Genomic DNA, 16772 nt, shown 5'->3' with positions numbered 1-16772 from the left:
CAAGTTGTTGGCGTGTTTGTTGTTTGGATCCACCTCCACCAAAAGGTTTGCTGCTGTTTGGGTGTGAGGAGGGGTTTTTTTAATGGTGCTGAGGTTTGACAGGGGTGGAGAGGGAGGAGGAGGATGAGAGTTAGAGGTGTGTTAAAACTTCCAGCTGGGTTCCTTTAAGAGGGGGTGAACCCTCATCCTGTCCTTTTGGGGGTCCCCAGGAGCTCCTGTGCCCCCTCCCCATGCTCTGTGTAGGGAAAGGTGATGTCATTTCTCTAAAATGTGTATTTTTAAATGTGTAAAAACACATTTAAAAGAGCCCCAGCTGCTGCGGCTCCCTGCTTTGAGGGGTCCCCTGAGGATGTGGGGACAAGGGGGCAGCTGAGGGGGTTTGGGGAGCCCCAGCCGCTCCCCTTTGCTCCTTTACCCGCGGGTCGGGTGTTCTCCCCAGGCTCCTCCTGCCCAACCTGCCCGTCAGGGTCGGGGGAGGAGGAGGAAGAAGAGGAAGAGGAGGAGGGGGAGGAGGAAGGGAGGAGGAAGGGAGGAGGAAGGGAGGCAGCGCATCCCCGAGAGCCCCGGCCCGGGGACCGTCCCCGCTGCCGGGAGCAGCGCCCGTGCGGCCGCTGTGGGGGCTGCGGGCCCCCCCTGCCCGCGGGAGGGTCCCGGGGGGTCCCAGGAGGGGTTCCGGGGGTCCTAAAGGGTCCCGGGGGGCTCGGGGGGGGCTCGGGGGGGTCCCGGCCCCGGCCTTTGTTCCGGCAGGACCACGCGGCCGCCAGGGGGCGCCCGGCGCGCGCGGTCCCGGTCCCGGTCCCGGTCCCCGGTTCCATCCTGACCCCGATCCTGGTCCCCGTCCCCATCCCGATTCTGATCCCGGTCCTCATCCAGGTCCCAGTCCCGATTCCCATCCGGTTCCGGGGGTCCTAAAGGGTCCCGGGGGGCTCGGGGGGGGCTCGGGGGGGTCCCGGCTCCGGCCTTTGTTCCGGCAGGACCACGCGGCCGCCAGGGGGCGCCCGGCGCGCGCGGTCCCGGTCCCGGTCCCGGTCCCCGGTTCCATCCTGATCCCGATCCTGGTCCCCGTCCCCATCCTGATCCCGATCCTGGTCCCCGGTTCCATCCTGATCCCGATCCTGGTCCCCGTCCCCATCCTGACCCCGATCCTGGTCCCCGTCCCCATCCCGATTCTGATCCCGATCCTGGTCCCCGTCCCCATCCCGATTCTGATCCCGGTCCTCATCCAGGTCCCAGTCCCGATTCCCATCCCCATCCTAATCCGGATTCCGACCCCGGTCCTGATCCCGATTCTCATTCCAGTCCCGGTCCCGATTCCCATCCCCATCCTAACCCGGTCCCGGTGCTGGTCCCGGTCCCGCTTCCGACACCGCTCCCGACTCAGCCCCGACCACGGCGGGGGAATTATTGCCGCTGAAAACGGAGTTCGAGCACCGGAGCGGGTCCGGGGGAACCGGGACCGGGAGCAGAACCGGGACCGGGACCAGTCGCAGCATCATCCGTAGCATCATCCGTAGGGCCGGGGAAGGGAAAGGGGGTGTCGGTGCCCGGCAGAGCCCCGAGGGACGGCGGGGACACGGCGGGGACAGGGCGGGAGGGACCAAAGGCCACCGGAGCGAAGCCGCCGCCGTTTCGGCGCTGCCGTCAGCGGGGCAAAGGGCGAGGAAGAGGAAGGAGCAGTGGGAATAGCGGAGGCTGGAGAGGAGCCAGAGGCGGGCGAGCCCGCGGGATTGTGCCTTCCCTCACCCCCACCCCGCACCGGGACCGGCACCGGCAGGGAGCGGGACCCCCCATTCCCGGGGACACCGAGGGGCTCCGCTGCTTGGAGCGGCTGCGGAACCCCCCGAGCCCCCCCCGGCAGACCCTGCGGGTTTGGGGGGCACAGAGCGGCCCCCCCGCCTGTCCCTGTTTCCCGTGTGACCCCAGCAGGACCGAACCCGGTGTCCGGCCGGGATTTCCAGCCGGGTGGGGCGGGGGGCGATGCCGGGGCCCCGGCACGGGGGGAGGAAACGGCCGTGTCCAGCCTTTCCCGAGGATGAGGATTTCCTTCCTCCCATTGAACGGAGACCCTGGGGTTAGCACGCAGCCGTGGGGCACTCGGCCACAGGACGGGGGGCCTGGCTGGGAACTGGGGGGCAGAGACCCCCGACACAGCCCTGGGGGCATCTCCCTTACTCCCCTCTGCCTGGCCGCGACCCCGAGAATGAAGGAGCTGGGTTTGGGGTGGGCACAGGATGGAGACACGCAGCCATTTCCTCCTCTCCTTCCCTTTTTCCCCACCCCGAGAGCGCAGCGGATATTTCGGGGGCGAGAAGAAGCTGGACACGGGGATTCTTGGCTTTCCCAGAAACGCAGCCGGGAGGAGCTGTCACCGCGAGCAGTGACACGTCTCACTTCCCTCGAACCGGGGCTTTCCCAGGCCCCCGGGCGGGGTTGATATCCCGGGGGAGATCCCGCTGGGAATTCCCCCGGGAGCACCACGGAGGTGGCTCCGCTGGGGGCTCAGCTGCCGCGCTCACCCCGGGGGTCCCGGGCTGCCCGCCGGGGGTCCCGGGCTCCATCTGCCGCTCCCCGCGGCCGCTAATCCCGGGATTAGCAGCCAGATGCCAGGGGCAGGTCTGCCGCAGGTAGCGAGGATCCCTCGGGAGGAGGTGGTGACATCAAAGTGCAGGAATTATGGAAAATCCCACCCGAGCCTGGGGTCCCCCGGCCAGCAGGACAGCGGGGACAGGGAGCTCCCGTCTGCCAGGACACATCCCGGGGTGTCACACAGAACCCCAGGACAGCGGGGACAGGGAGCTCCCGTCTGCCAGGACACATCCCGGGGTGTCACACAGAACACCAGGACAGCGGGGACAGGGATCTCCCGTCTGCCAGGACACATCCCGGGGTGTCACACAGAACCCCAGGACAGCGGCCACGCTGGAGCAAAGTTCCCGGCAGAAATTCCCTCCCTGTGCACACCCAAAATGGGACAACTTCACCCTCCTGCTGCCCGCCGGGAATCCCCTCCCGCTTCCCAGCGGATGCAGCTGATGGGAAGTGCTTGTTTTCCCCTAAAAGCCCGTCCCAGCATTCCCGGGAGGCCGCGGCTCCCACCCTTATCCCAGTTCCTGGGACCTCCAAGCACCAGTTCCTGCCTGGTCCCAGCCCAGCTGGGCACAGAGGGCTGGGATAAGGGTGGGATTGCTGGATCCTGGAGTTCTGGGTGATGCTCGGTGGCTGCACCCCGCATTTCTGGGTGATTCTACAGCTCAATCCCCTCACTGGGGACCTCCCAGCTCCTCCTCACCCATCCCAACCCCCAGCCCATCCCTGGCTGCTTCATTTCCAAATCCAGCAGCTCCTGATGTGGACGAGAAGGTGGAAAAGGACAGGAACATCCCCCAAAACCAAAGGTGATCCCACCTGGGCTGTGCCACCCTGTACACAGAGACTGTCAGCTTTAATTCCTCCCTAATAAAGATTTTTTACATTAATAAAGCCACATCCCCAAAGTGGTTAATTAAGGATTTGTTTACTCACTGTCACCTCACACCGCAGCAGGTTTGGGGTGAGACCAAGTGGGAAAAAATCATCAGGGAGGGAGAAATATCCCAGTGCTGATCCTGCCAGCATCCCCCGGGCTGGGAGACCCCTGAGCATCCCCCCAGCCCCAGAGCCGCGGAGTGCCGTCGAGACACCCAAATTGTGGAGGTGCTGCACTGAGCCGAGCTGGCCACAACCACCCCAACCTCGCCCAGGGCTCACCTGGCCGACCCTGAGCCCCACAAGCCCTTAATTAGCATATCCTCATTAACAATTACACCCACGTCCTCATTTCCTCGCTCAAACACGCCCGCGGGGGTGACCCAGGAGCTGGAGGGGACCCCGAGCCACCCCCCGGCCTCTCCCATCACCTGCGGCCACCAAAGGCGTGCAGGGGAGCGGGGACAGCGCCCGCAGCGCCCCGGGCCCCCGGCAGCGACTCCGCGGGGACCAGATGGCGACTCCGGGGCGGGGGCCAGATGGACCCTCCCGCCCGTGGTCCCCCCTCCCTTCCGCTGCCATTTTCCCCGGCAGCCGCTATAAATATTGAACAGCTCCGTTCCCGAGCCCGGCAGGAGCAGGGACGGCGGCTCCCGGCGCTCCGGATCCTCTGCTCCGGGCTGGGGACACCGCGGTGACATCCTCGGCGTGGGGGAGGCGGCCCCCAGGGGTGGTTTGAGCTGAATGTTCCCGGTGATCTGGGCTGGAGGTGCTCAAAGGTGGCGAATGGAGGCTCTGGGGGGTGTTGGGACGTTTCCCAAAAGTTGTGGAGAAGAGGGGGGGCAGTGTCAGGAATGTCGCCCACCCCCCAGCTGGGTGTCCTGCTCTGTGGTGGCCCCATCTCAGGCAGAGCCCCAAAAGTCCTCACAGAGCTCCAGAGGAACATAAGGAACCCCAAACCCACCCAAACCCACCCCACACCCCTGGAGGTTCTGGGTCCTTGCTCAGCCCCAGCCGGGCACCCCACGGGTGGCAGTGCCACCTCCACGGCCACCAAAGGGGCGTCCCAAGGGTCCCGTTCCCCCCTTTTGGGATCTCCCACGAGGCTGCGAGTCCCGAGGTGTGGCTGACACGGGGCACGCCGGGACCTGCAGCCCACGAGGGGCGTTTGCAGCCGGGAACGGGCGAGTTTCGGTCCCACCGCGGGGACAACGTGCACAGGGACAGCTCCTGGCCGGGGCCAGCCTTCCTCCCGCCGCCACCACGGTGGCCTCGAGCCTTTCCTCTGCTCTTCCTCCGCTTTTCCGCCGAGCCCGGAGCCGGGGCTGCCTTCCTGCCCCGGCCTCGCTTCCTGCCCGCCGGCGCTGCCTCCTCCGCGCTCAGCATTCCCGGCTTTTCCATCCTCCCGGGGCTCCTTCCCGAGCTCCACACAGGGGGACCTGGTCTCCATGCATGTCCCCAAACGCTGTCCCAGGTCCCTGCGCCCTCCTCGAGCCCCCAAAGCCCCACGTGGGGCCTGTCCTCGAGGCGGGGTCCCCCTTCCACCCGCAGCTTCCTTCCAGCTCAGCGGGAAAAGCATCGAATCTGCCCCCGGGCTCAGCCCAGGGAGCGGCAATTCCCCGATCCCAGTCACTTTTGGGGATCTCCCGCTGACCCCGTTCATAATCCCCGCTCAGGGGCTGGGAAGGAGCCGGAGCTTTCCCGGAGCATCCCCACCCCCTGCAGCACGCGGGTTTTGGGGAGCTGAGAGTCCCTCGGGGCTCGGGGGTGCTGCTGAGGGCGGGACATTCCCACGCTGAGCCCGAGGGTGTCCCCCAAAACCGGTCGGACGTGCGGGGCCGTGACTCAGCCCGGTGGCAGCGGCAGGACGGGACCCGTGCGGGGCCCCCTCTTCCCAGGCAGCCCTGAGCAAACAGGGAAGTGAAAAATTTCCTTTTCCTTCCTCCCGCCGAGCTGGGTGTCACCGCCCAGGACAGCGGGGACAGGGATCTCCCGTCTGCCAGGACACATCCCGGGGTGTCACACAGAACCCCAGGACAGCGGCCACGCTGGAGCAGTTCCCGGCAGAAATTCCCTCCCTGTGCATACCCAAAATGGGACAACTTCACCCTCCTGCTGCCCGCCGGGAATCGCCTCCCGCTTCCCAGCGGATGCAGCTGATGGGAAGTGCTTGTTTTCCCCTAAAAGCCCGTCCCAGCATTCCCGGGAGGCCGCGGCTCCCACCCTTATCCCAGTTCCTGGGACCTCTAAGCACCAGTTCCTGCCTGGTCCCACCCAGCTGGGCACAGAGGGCTGGGATAAGGGTGGGATTGCTGGATCCTGGAGTTCTGGGTGATGCTCGGTGGCTGCACCCCGCATTTCTGGGTGATTCTACAGCTCAATCCCCTCACTGGGGACCTCCCAGCTCCTCCTCACCCATCCCAACCCCCAGCCCATCCCTGGCTGCTTCATTTCCAAATCCAGCAGCTCCTGATGCGGACGAGAAGGTGGAAAAGGACAGGAACATCCCCCAAAACCAAAGGTGATCCCACCTGGGCTGTGCCACCCTGTACACAGAGACTGTCAGCTTTAATTCCTCCCTAATAAAGATTTTTTACATTAATAAAGCCACATCCCCAAAGTGGTTAATTAAGGATTTGTTTACTCACTGTCACCTCACACCGCAGCAGGTTTGGGGTGAGACCAAGTGGGAAAAAATCATCAGGGAGGGAGAAATATCCCAGTGCTGATCCTGCCAGCATCCCCCGGGCTGGGAGACCCCTGAGCATCCCCCCAGCCCCAGAGCCGCGGAGTGCCGTCGAGACACCCAAATTGTGGAGGTGCTGCACTGAGCCGAGCTGGCCACAACCACCCCAACCTCGCCTCACCTGGCCGACCCTGAGCCCCACAAGCCCTTAATTAGCATATCCTCATTAACAATTACACCCACGTCCTCATTTCCTCGCTCAAACACGCCCGCGGGGGTGACCCAGGAGCTGGAGGGGACCCCGAGCCACCCCCCGGCCTCTCCCATCACCTGCGGCCACCAAAGGCGTGCAGGGGAGCGGGGACAGCGCCCGCAGCGCCCCGGGCCCCCGGCAGCGACTCCGCGGGGACCAGATGGCGACTCCGGGGCGGGGGCCAGATGGACCCTCCCGCCCGTGGTCCCCCCTCCCTTCCGCTGCCATTTTCCCCGGCAGCCGCTATAAATATTGAACAGCTCCGTTCCCGAGCCCGGCAGGAGCAGGGACGGCGGCTCCCGGCGCTCCGGATCCTCTGCTCCGGGCTGGGGACACCGCGGTGACATCCTCGGCGTGGGGGAGGCGGCCCCCAGGGGTGGTTTGAGCTGAATGTTCCCGGTGATCTGGGCTGGAGGTGCTCAAAGGTGGCGAATGGAGGCTCTGGGGGGTGTTGGGACGTTTCCCAAAAGTTGTGGAGAAGAGGGGGGGCAGTGTCAGGAATGTCGCCCACCCCCCAGCTGGGTGTCCTGCTCTGTGGTGGCCCCATCTCAGGCAGAGCCCCAAAAGTCCTCACAGAGCTCCAGAGGAACATAAGGAACCCCAAACCCACCCAAACCCACCCCACACCCCTGGAGGTTCTGGGTCCTTGCTCAGCCCCAGCCGGGCACCCCACGGGTGGCAGTGCCACCTCCACGGCCACCAAAGGGGCGTCCCAAGGGTCCCGTTCCCCCCTTTTGGGATCTCCCACGAGGCTGCGAGTCCCGAGGTGTGGCTGACACGGGGCACGCCGGGACCTGCAGCCCACGAGGGGCGTTTGCAGCCGGGAACGGGCGAGTTTCGGTCCCACCGCGGGGACAACGTGCACAGGGACAGCTCCTGGCCGGGGCCAGCCTTCCTCCCGCCGCCACCACGGTGGCCTCGAGCCTTTCCTCTGCTCTTCCTCCGCTTTTCCGCCGAGCCCGGAGCCGGGGCTGCCTTCCTGCCCCGGCCTCGCTTCCTGCCCGCCGGCGCTGCCTCCTCCGCGCTCAGCATTCCCGGCTTTTCCATCCTCCCGGGGCTCCTTCCCGAGCTCCACACAGGGGGACCTGGTCTCCATGCATGTCCCCAAACGCTGTCCCAGGTCCCTGCGCCCTCCTCGAGCCCCCAAAGCCCCACGTGGGGCCTGTCCTCGAGGCGGGGTCCCCCTTCCACCCGCAGCTTCCTTCCAGCTCAGCGGGAAAAGCATCGAATCTGCCCCCGGGCTCAGCCCAGGGAGCGGCAATTCCCCGATCCCAGTCACTTTTGGGGATCTCCCGCTGACCCCGTTCATAATCCCCGCTCAGGGGCTGGGAAGGAGCCGGAGCTTTCCCGGAGCATCCCCACCCCCTGCAGCACGCGGGTTTTGGGGAGCTGAGAGTCCCTCGGGGCTCGGGGGTGCTGCTGAGGGCGGGACATTCCCACGCTGAGCCCGAGGGTGTCCCCCAAAACCGGTCGGACGTGCGGGGCCGTGACTCAGCCCGGTGGCAGCGGCAGGACGGGACCCGTGCGGGGCCCCCTCTTCCCAGGCAGCCCTGAGCAAACAGGGAAGTGAAAAATTTCCTTTTCCTTCCTCCCGCCGAGCTGGGTGTCACCGCCTTGGGGTGACCTTCCCCTGCACTCCGCTGCCTCGGTCCCCCCCTCTCCTCCCCGCCGCTCCCTCCCGGCTCCGGCTGCGGGCTGGGCCGGGCTCCTTATCTCCCTCGCAGGCTGATGCAAGATTTGCTCATTCTGCTGCTCCCCAGGGCCGTGCTGCTGATGCTGTCACCTTCCCCCGAGGGTTCAGCTCTCCGTGGGTCTCATCACCCCTTCCTGGCATCTCTCCGTGCCCCACGGCAGAGAGCAGCCGGGTTTTCCCCCCGGTCCCGGGAGGGTTCAGCGCCCTGCGGGTGCCGGCCCTCTGCTCCAGCCAGGAATAAGTGGATTAGGAGCCAATCTCGTTATCGCTGCTGGCAGCCTCACAAGGGCCCTGGGATGGGGACAGTGACGGGGACAGGGCTGGGGACGCTGCCTGAGGGGGGACAGCGGTGGCGCGGGGTGGAACGCGGCCACCACGCGTTGGTAGCAGGGCTCGGCTGCCTGCTGCTCCCAGGGATGCGGCATCCGGGCTCTAATGAGGCGGGACGGTTAATTAGTCAGTGTCAATTTATGTTAATTAGCCGGGAGGCAGTGGAGACACTGCTGGCTCTGCCACCTGGCTGGCACAGGGATGCGCAGGGGGGACACGTGTGGGGCTGAAGGTGACAGGGCGGGGACAGCGGAGCTCCCCGAGGGCGCTCCCAGCCCGGTGAGTCAGGGCTGAGACCCCGCAGGAAACCCCAGGGATTTCCAAAACGCCCTGGAAACCCCCGCGCTGGGATTTCCTCCCTCTTCCCGAGGCTCTTTGGGTGACGGCAGGCTGGGAATTTCGGAGGGAAAAGGATGGGAAACACGGATCCGGCCAAGGAATGGCCCCGCTCGGGCAGGGATGGAGCAGCTCCGTTGTTTACTCAATCCAGCTTGCGCTGCTCCTCGTTCCTGGGCTTGTTTCTCCTTCTCCAGACGGGGCTGTGACCGCAGAAACAAAGGCAAAACTTTAATCCTGCAAATCCTCCTCTCTTCCCAGCGAAGGCCGCGGGTGTTTGTCCCTCTCCGAGGGGACGCTGGGGTCGGACACCGCCCGGGGGCTGCCCGGGGGCCGCTCAGCCGGAGCCCGAGCGCCTAAAAATATCCCCGCGTCTTCTCGGAGGTGTTGCAGCCGCAATCAGCCATGCAAACGAGACCGAAATTCAACCAGCCGGGAGCTGTTAACCCCTGCCAGCGCGGGGACGTGTCCCCCCAGCCCCGCGTGGCTGCCGGGGGGGACACGGGGTGCTCGGAGCGCGGGGTCCGTGTCTCCCCCGCTGCCCCCCGCCCCTCGGCTGGCTGCCATCTGCTCCGGGTGTGTTCAAGGCGAGGAGGAGCCGCAGAAAAACGAGGTCAGGGCTGTGATGGCAGCGCCGGGGCGAGGCTGCTGCCGCCTGCCAGGACCGTGCCACCCGCCCGTGCCACCAGCGGGGCACCCGGCTGGCACCGAGCGGGCGGGGACGGCTCTTTGGGATGTCCTTGCACCCCTGCTGCCATTCCTGCTGGATTTCGCTCCGCCGCGGCGTGCCCACACCCTGCTGCCAGCGGTTCCGTGTCACCCCCGCCCTGCCCGTGCCACCCCCCGCCCTGCCCGGCGATGCAGCGCGATTCAAACCCCGCCAAGCCCCCCAAATCTGGGCAGCCAAAGCAGCGCACCCCCGCCATCCCTGTCTCCCTCCCTTCCCGGGGGGATCCCCGTGCCCGCCCCGGTGCCCACCCGAGCCCCCGCCCGTGCCCGCCCCGGTGCGTGTGCAAGCCCCCGCGGCAGCTGCCTGCATTTCATGCATTTTTAAGGAGAAGAAGGTTAGTGGGTCACTCCAGCGCCGCAGGCTTTTCTCCGGCTGAGCTGCTCCGCTGCCGAACGCGGCCGGGCTGGCGGCGCGGGGGCTGGGCCGGCGGGGGGCGGGCAGGTGGGCAGCACGAGCCTGGCACGGCCACCCCCGGTGTCCCCGTGGTGTCCCCACGGCTGGGAGGAGCGGGATCCCGTCCTGTTCCCAGCAAGGAGCGAGTTGATTGGGGGTTTCTGCAGCCCCCCCCTCCCCGTGGGGCTGGGGGGCAGCGCCCCGAGGTTCAGAGTCCTGGAGAGGAGAAACGGCCGAGGTTCAAAGCGAGCGCGGAGCCAAAGCGCCAAAACAAACAGCGGCGGCTTTGATGGCACCCGCGGGGCCCCCCCGAGCCCTGCCCGCCCCTCCCGGGGCACGGAACCCCCGGGATGGGGGCACATCCCCGAGTCCGGGGCTGCGGAGCGCGGGGAACCCCCCCGGGGGGAGCCACAGCTGGGGGGACACGGGAGAGGGGTCAGGGAGGGTTTAGGGTGGGGGCAGATGTGGGGTGAAGGCAGACCTGAGTGTGGGGTGAGCCCAGACCTGGGGGAGGTCAGATGTGCGGGGGATCCTGATGTGGGGTGAGCCCAGACATGGAAAAAAACAGACGGGGGGCGAACCCAGACCTGGGTGAACCCAGACCCGGGAAAAGCCAGACCTGGGTGAAACCAGACGTGGGTGAATCCAGACCTGGCAAAAGCCGGATCCCAGATGTGTGCACACCCAGATGTGGGGTGACCCCAGACGCGGCCGAGCCGGCCCTGCGTGCGATGGCAGCGCTGCAGCCCCGCTCTGCCCCGGCTCCCCCCGGCTCCCCCCCGGCTCTCCGCGGTTCTCCCGCATCCCCCCGCATCCCCCCGCGCTGCCGTTGCCATGGTTACGGCCATGCAAGTCTGGCCGAGCTGCATCCGCCGCTGCATCCCAGCGAGCCGTGGGGGCGGGGACGGCCCCGCTGCCCCCCAGCCCTGCCCGACAGACCCCAAAAACCGGCTGGGGACCCCTCCGGGAGCTCACCCCGAGCGGGTGGGACTGGGGGGGCTGCCGAGCTCCTTCCAGCGGGGACCCCCCCGCGCTCACCCCACCCTGAAAGCCGAGCGGGAGTGAGGGGGGTGGGAGCAGCACCTGACTCTGGAGGGTCCAAAACCCCTCGGTGCCCTCCCCAGGGGGATGGGAGCTCATCGGGCACGGCTGGAAAGCCTGGGAGGGCAAAACACTCCCCAAAAACCGCGGCCCCCCCGGAGCCACCCCCGAGCTCTCCGTGGGGGAATTCTGCTGCCGGCGATGAAGCAACGCCGGGATAAAGGGAAGGAGGGGATTTCTGATGGAAAGTTGCAGCCAGCCCTGACAGGGCCGGGATTCCCCCCCCCCGGGTTCTGCTCCCGGCTCCCCCCTCGCAGGGACCGAGCCCCTGCCCCACCCCACCCGCGGGGGATTTCGGTTTTCCCAGGAATTCCCGGGGGTTCAGGCACCCCCAGGAAACCAGGCAGGACCTGGGGGAGGGGGAGCAGCAACGGGGGCGTTGGTGGTGTTGGTGTTGCAGGTTCCTGATGAGGTTTTATAATTAATATTCCATCAGGACGAGCGGGGCGGGAAGTTCGTGGCTCTCGGGGATGATTTCCCAGCGCCACAAACAACACCCCCATCACCTGAACGCTCCTCAAAGTCCCTTCCAACCCAAACCGAGGCGGTTTTAGGCGCTCAGCATCCCTCCGGTGCTGCCCACGCCGACACCCAGGGTTGGTTTGGGTGTCCCTGTCCGTCAGTCCGGTCCCTTCCCCCCTCATCCCGGGCACACAGCGGCCTCTTCTCCCGTCAGATGTCGCTGAAAGGGAACAATGCCACGTATTGTCTGTCCCCGCTCGGCGCTATCAGCCCCGGCAGCGCAACAAAAAGCCACATTGACTCGCGGGGAGAAAGGGGCCCTCACATCCCGCTGCTCCCGGGGGAGGCAGCGCGGCCCCGCAGCGCCCGGCCCCGCTCCGTGCCCCGTGCCCAGCTCCGTGCCCGGCCCCGCTCCGTGCCCCGCTCCGTGCCCCGTGCCCAGCTCCGTGCCCCGCTCCATCCCCGCAGCGCCCGGCCCCGCTCCGTGCCCGGTCCCGCTCCTGCCCCGCTCCGTGTCCCGCTCCGTGTCCCGTGCCCGGCCAGCGGCGGCCACCAGCCCCGGGGACCGGTGTCCTGCTGCCGGGGGGTCCGTGGGGTCTGTGGGACTTGTGAGATCCCTGGGCTCTGTGGGATTTCTGGAGTCTGTGGGGTCTGTACAGTCTGTGGGGTCCCTGGGGTCTGTGGGATCTTTGGTGTCCATGAGACCTGTGGGGTCTGTTGGACCTGTGGGGTCTGTGGAATCTCTAGGATCTCTGGGATCTGTGGGATCTGTGGGGTCTCTGGGATCTGTGGGGTCTCTGGGGTCTGTGGGATCTGTGGGGTCTGTGGGATCTCTAGGATCTGTGGGGTCTGTGGGATCTCTGGGGTCTGAGGAGTCTGAGGGGTCTGTGAGATCTTTGGTGTCCATGGGGTCTGTGAGGTCTGTGGGATCTCTAGGATCTCTGGGGTCTGTGGGATCTCTAGGATCTGTGGGGTCTGTGGGATCTCTGGGGTCTCTGGGATCTGTGGGATCTCTGGGGTCTGTGGGATCGGCACCCAGCGGGAGCAGGGTTGTCCCTGTGTGCCCTGCCCTGGTGAGGCCGCACCTGCAGAGCCGCCTGCAGCCCTGGGCTGGGGCATCGGGAGGGTCTGGAGCAGCCAGAGAGAGCCCAGAGACGCTCTAGGGAGAGCTGGGGGTGCCCACCTGGAGAGGGGAAGGCCCAGAGCTCCTTGCAGGGGCTCCAAGAGGGCCGGAGGGGTTTGGAAAAGGCCTGGAGTGACGGGAATGGCTCCCCAGTGCCGGAGGGCAGGGCTGGCTGGGATATTGGCATCCCAAATCACACCCACCCCTCCCGTCCCCTGGCGTGCGGGAGCCAGGAAACAGCACGGGAAAAGCTGCACTTGGAGCGAGCCTGGCTTTTGTTCGCATTATAAACTTCCCTCTGGGCGAGGAAGGATGCTCTGGAAGCTGTCCCTGCCCGGGTCAGGGGGGCAGAGCCCTCCCAGCCCTGCTCCCGGCTGGATGCTGCATTCCCGGTTTTCCACAGGCACCCCTGGCAGCCGTGCTGCCCTGCAGAGCTCCCGGAGGCAGCTCAGGGTCAGGCAGCCCGTTATCAGCCGGGAGAGGGAGATAAGGACCGTGGGATGAGCAGGATGGCCCGGCCAGGGACTTGTGGGGGTTCCTGTTCTGGGCCAGGAGGGATCCACAGGCTGGGAAAGGCCATGTGGGGGTGTTGATCCCCAAAATCTGCCAAAACCGCCCCAGACCGTGTCCCCATTGTCACCCTGGGGTGCACAGCCCTCCCTGAGGGTGAGGCTGGAGGAGTTTGGGTTTGGGGCATGGCTCTGTTTACAAAAATCCCAACTCTGACCCCAAGGAAGGGCAGATGGGCTCCGGGATAAGAGAGGAGGAGATTCCTCTCTCTTCCCTCTCTGTGACTCTCAGCACGAGCAGGGGAGGGGGCGAGGGGCTGGGGAGGGCCCAGGGCTGGGGCTGATCCCACGGGATGATCCCACGGGAGGGGAAAGGCCCGGCAATAGCGAGTGCAGTTGCAGAAGGCGCTGGTTGCCATGGGATCTTCACAACCAAAAATGACGGGGCTCTGGCAAACACAAGAAGGGGCCCTTTCATGGTTTCTATGGGAAGTCAGAGCCTCTCCACAGCCTCCCGGGCTGGAGCCCTGCCCAGGGCAGGAAGGATTTGGGGACACTGGTGCTGGGCCCTGCAGAATTCCCGGGAGAGCTTTGCTTGGCCCGGGAGGTTTTTCCCAGGTGTGCCTCAGAGGTCGCTGGGTACCACGAGCTGTGCCCAGCTTGGTACAGGGCAGAGATTCCCTGCTCCTCCTGCTGGGCCTTGTTCCCGTCAGGAATCCCCTGGCACGGAGGATTTTCCTGCTGCAGCTGAGGAAGCTCGGCCCCTTCACCCTGAACCCCCATGGGATGCACACCTGGAGCATCCCGGGGGAGTCTCCACGTCCTGGGAAAGACAAAGTGCTGCAGCACGGAAGGGACAGCCCCCAGACCCCACAGGGGCAGCCCCCAGACCCCACAGGGACAGCCCCCGACCCCACAGGGACAGCCCCAGACCCCACAGGGGCAGATCCTACAGGAGCAGCCCCCCGACCCCACAGGGACAGCCCCAGACCCCACAGGGACAGCCCCCAGACCCTACAGGAGCAGCCCCCAGACCCCACAGGGACAGCCCCAGACCCCACAGGGGCAGATCATACAGGGGCAGCCCCCAGACCCCACAGGGACAGCCCCCAGACCCCAAAGCACTCTGGGCTGTCCCCAAGGGCTGTCCCCACCCCTGCCGCGGTGGCAGAAGCCTTCACCATCCATCCAGCCCAACTCTCCCTGCTGGAATTCTCTCCCCGGCGAGATCTAATTAGTTAATTCCCTTGCTATTTATAAATCAATGTGGAAATCCCTCTGTTTTTATTCCCAGCGCTGTCGGGTCGCCCTGGCCGGGCCCCTTTAACTCGGGATAAAATCCCGGAGCGGATGAGCGGGGCCCATGAATAAATAATTGCCTTAATTCCTCATTAAGGGCTGGGGGAATGGGGCAGGACGAGGGGCTGGGCCGGTCCCTCTGCCCCTCTCCAGCTCCCGGCTCTGCCCTGCAGCCTCCCGGCGCTTTACACCCAATAAATTAATAATCAGCCGCAGTTTAAGTAGGTCTGGAAAGTGGAAAACAACATCCGCAAGGATCCGCCGTCCCCCCGGCCTGGCGGGCAGGAGCAGCAGAGATTTGTCTGCCTGTCCATCTGCTGGGGGAGCGGACAGACCGTAATCTGTCCGATCCCGCAAATTCCTGCCCCTTCCAGAGCTCCTGCTGCGGCTGGAGGAGGCAGAGAGCAGGGACGGGACCCAGCTCGGGGCTGGTGGCATTGGGAGGGTCTGGTGGTGCTTGGGTTGTGCTGGGATTCGGAAATTCCTGGTTTCTGATGGTTCCTGTCCTCCAGCACGGGGTCACCAGGCACACAGGGAGCTGGGAAAGCTGGGAGCTGGGAAAATGGGAAAGCTGGGAAAGGTGGGAAAGCTGGGAGCTGGGAAAGGTGGGAAAGCTTGGAGCTGGGAAAGGTCAGAGCTGGGAAAGGTTGGAAAACTGGGAGCTGGAAAAGCTGGGAGCTGGGAAAGGTGGGAAAACTGGGAGCTGGGAAAGGTCAGAGCTGGGAAAGCTGGGCATTCAGAAAGCTGGGAAAAATGGGAGCTGGAAAAGGTGGGAAAAATGGGATCCGGGAAAGGTCAGAGCTGGGAAAGCTGGGCATTCAGAAAGCTGGGAAAAATGGGAGCTGGAAAAGCTGGGAGCTGGGAAAGGTGGGAGCTGGGAAAGGTGGGATCTGGAAAAGGTGGGATCTGGAAAAGCTGGGAGCTGGAAAAGGTGGGAAAGCTGGGGGCTGGGAAAGGTGGGAAAGATGGGAGCTGGGAAAGGTGGGAAAGCTGGGAGCTGGGAAAGCTGGGAGCTGGGAAAGCTGGACAAGCAGCCGTGGATGTGCCCCAGGGAGCTGCAGCGCTGCCGTGGGCGCTGCAGGGGCAGCAGAGCCGAGCTGGGGGAGCAGGAAGGACGAAGGACGAAGGACGAAGGACGGAGCTGGGCACGGCCCGGATCCGCGGGGAGCTGTTCTGAGTGAGCACAGCGCTGGGAGAGACCGGGATGGGAGAGACGGGGATTCCTCGGGATGAAAGCTGCAGGGAAAGCGCTGCCAGGAGGGCCTGGCAGGGCGGGGGTGTCACTGTCACCCCCCGGCTTTGCCCCCAGTTCTGCCCAGCCCTGCTGCAGGTCGCCCTTTACACATCACATCCGTGTCCTGGTGCTCTGGGACACGGGACAGGCGTGGGATGGAATTCTTTGTCCCCTCTGGCAAAACATGGAGAAGGTGATGTGTCCATGGGGTGGCTGCTGAGCCTAGCCCCATAAATCCCCTTAAATCCAAGGAAACTCCTCCCCACAGGCACAGGGAACACGTTGGTGTCCCCAGCTGGGGCTGCCACCAGTGGGAATGGGCCAGGGGGGACGAGCTGCTGGTGCCATTCCCATGTGGGGCTCCCCGTGGCTTTGGGATGGGAGGTGGGAATGTGTCTGTTGTGTGGAGGGATGGATTTGGAGGAGCCCTGCGAGGGCTGGAGCTGGTCGAGGTGGGTTTGGCACAGCCAGAAGGGGAGGGATGGGATGGGATGGGATGGGATGGGATGGCATGGCATGGCATGGCATGGCATGGCATGGCATGGCATGGCAGCACAAGGCCTGTTTGCATTCCAGGATGAAATGCAGGTGGGCAGAGAAGTGTGGATTCCCCGTGGGTATTTCCCAAGGCTGCTGGGACACCGGGAAGGGCTCCCCTGCCCTTTTTCCTCCCCAGCTGGGAACACCAGCCTGGAGCTGGGACTGGGAACAAACACCGTGTGCCCACTAACCCCCCACTCTGTCACACTCCTGATCCTCCCAAGAACCTCCCTGGAGCTCTGTTCCCAGCAGGGAACACCCTGCCCAGCTCCCCTGGCTGCTCGGGACGCTCCGGCCCTCACGGCCAGCCCGGCAGCCGGCCAAGGGCTTTTTATCAACTGGCACCCAAAAGTCAATAAGGAAGATGCTGCCTGTTTTAATTAACAGCAATTTCGCTCTGCCGGGGGTGAGCCATGTGCCTTGGGGGAGGGAGGGAGGCCGGAGACAAAACATGACCTTGTTGGTGCAGCACACACAGCGGGATATTGTTTTCCCCTCGGAGTCTGGCCTTGGATGCTGCTGGGCTCGTGGCACAGCTGGGTGCTGGGGACAGGGGGTCCTGCCAGCCCTGGTGGCTCTGGAGCAGCCCTGGTGGGAGCAGGGTGACTGGAAAACTGC

This window comes from Onychostruthus taczanowskii, unplaced genomic scaffold, assembly GCF_017590055.1.
Source record: "Onychostruthus taczanowskii isolate IOZ18803 unplaced genomic scaffold, ASM1759005v1 scaffold56, whole genome shotgun sequence".
Lineage (NCBI taxonomy): Eukaryota > Metazoa > Chordata > Aves > Passeriformes > Passeridae > Onychostruthus > Onychostruthus taczanowskii.
This window is presented reverse-complemented; position numbering follows the sequence as displayed.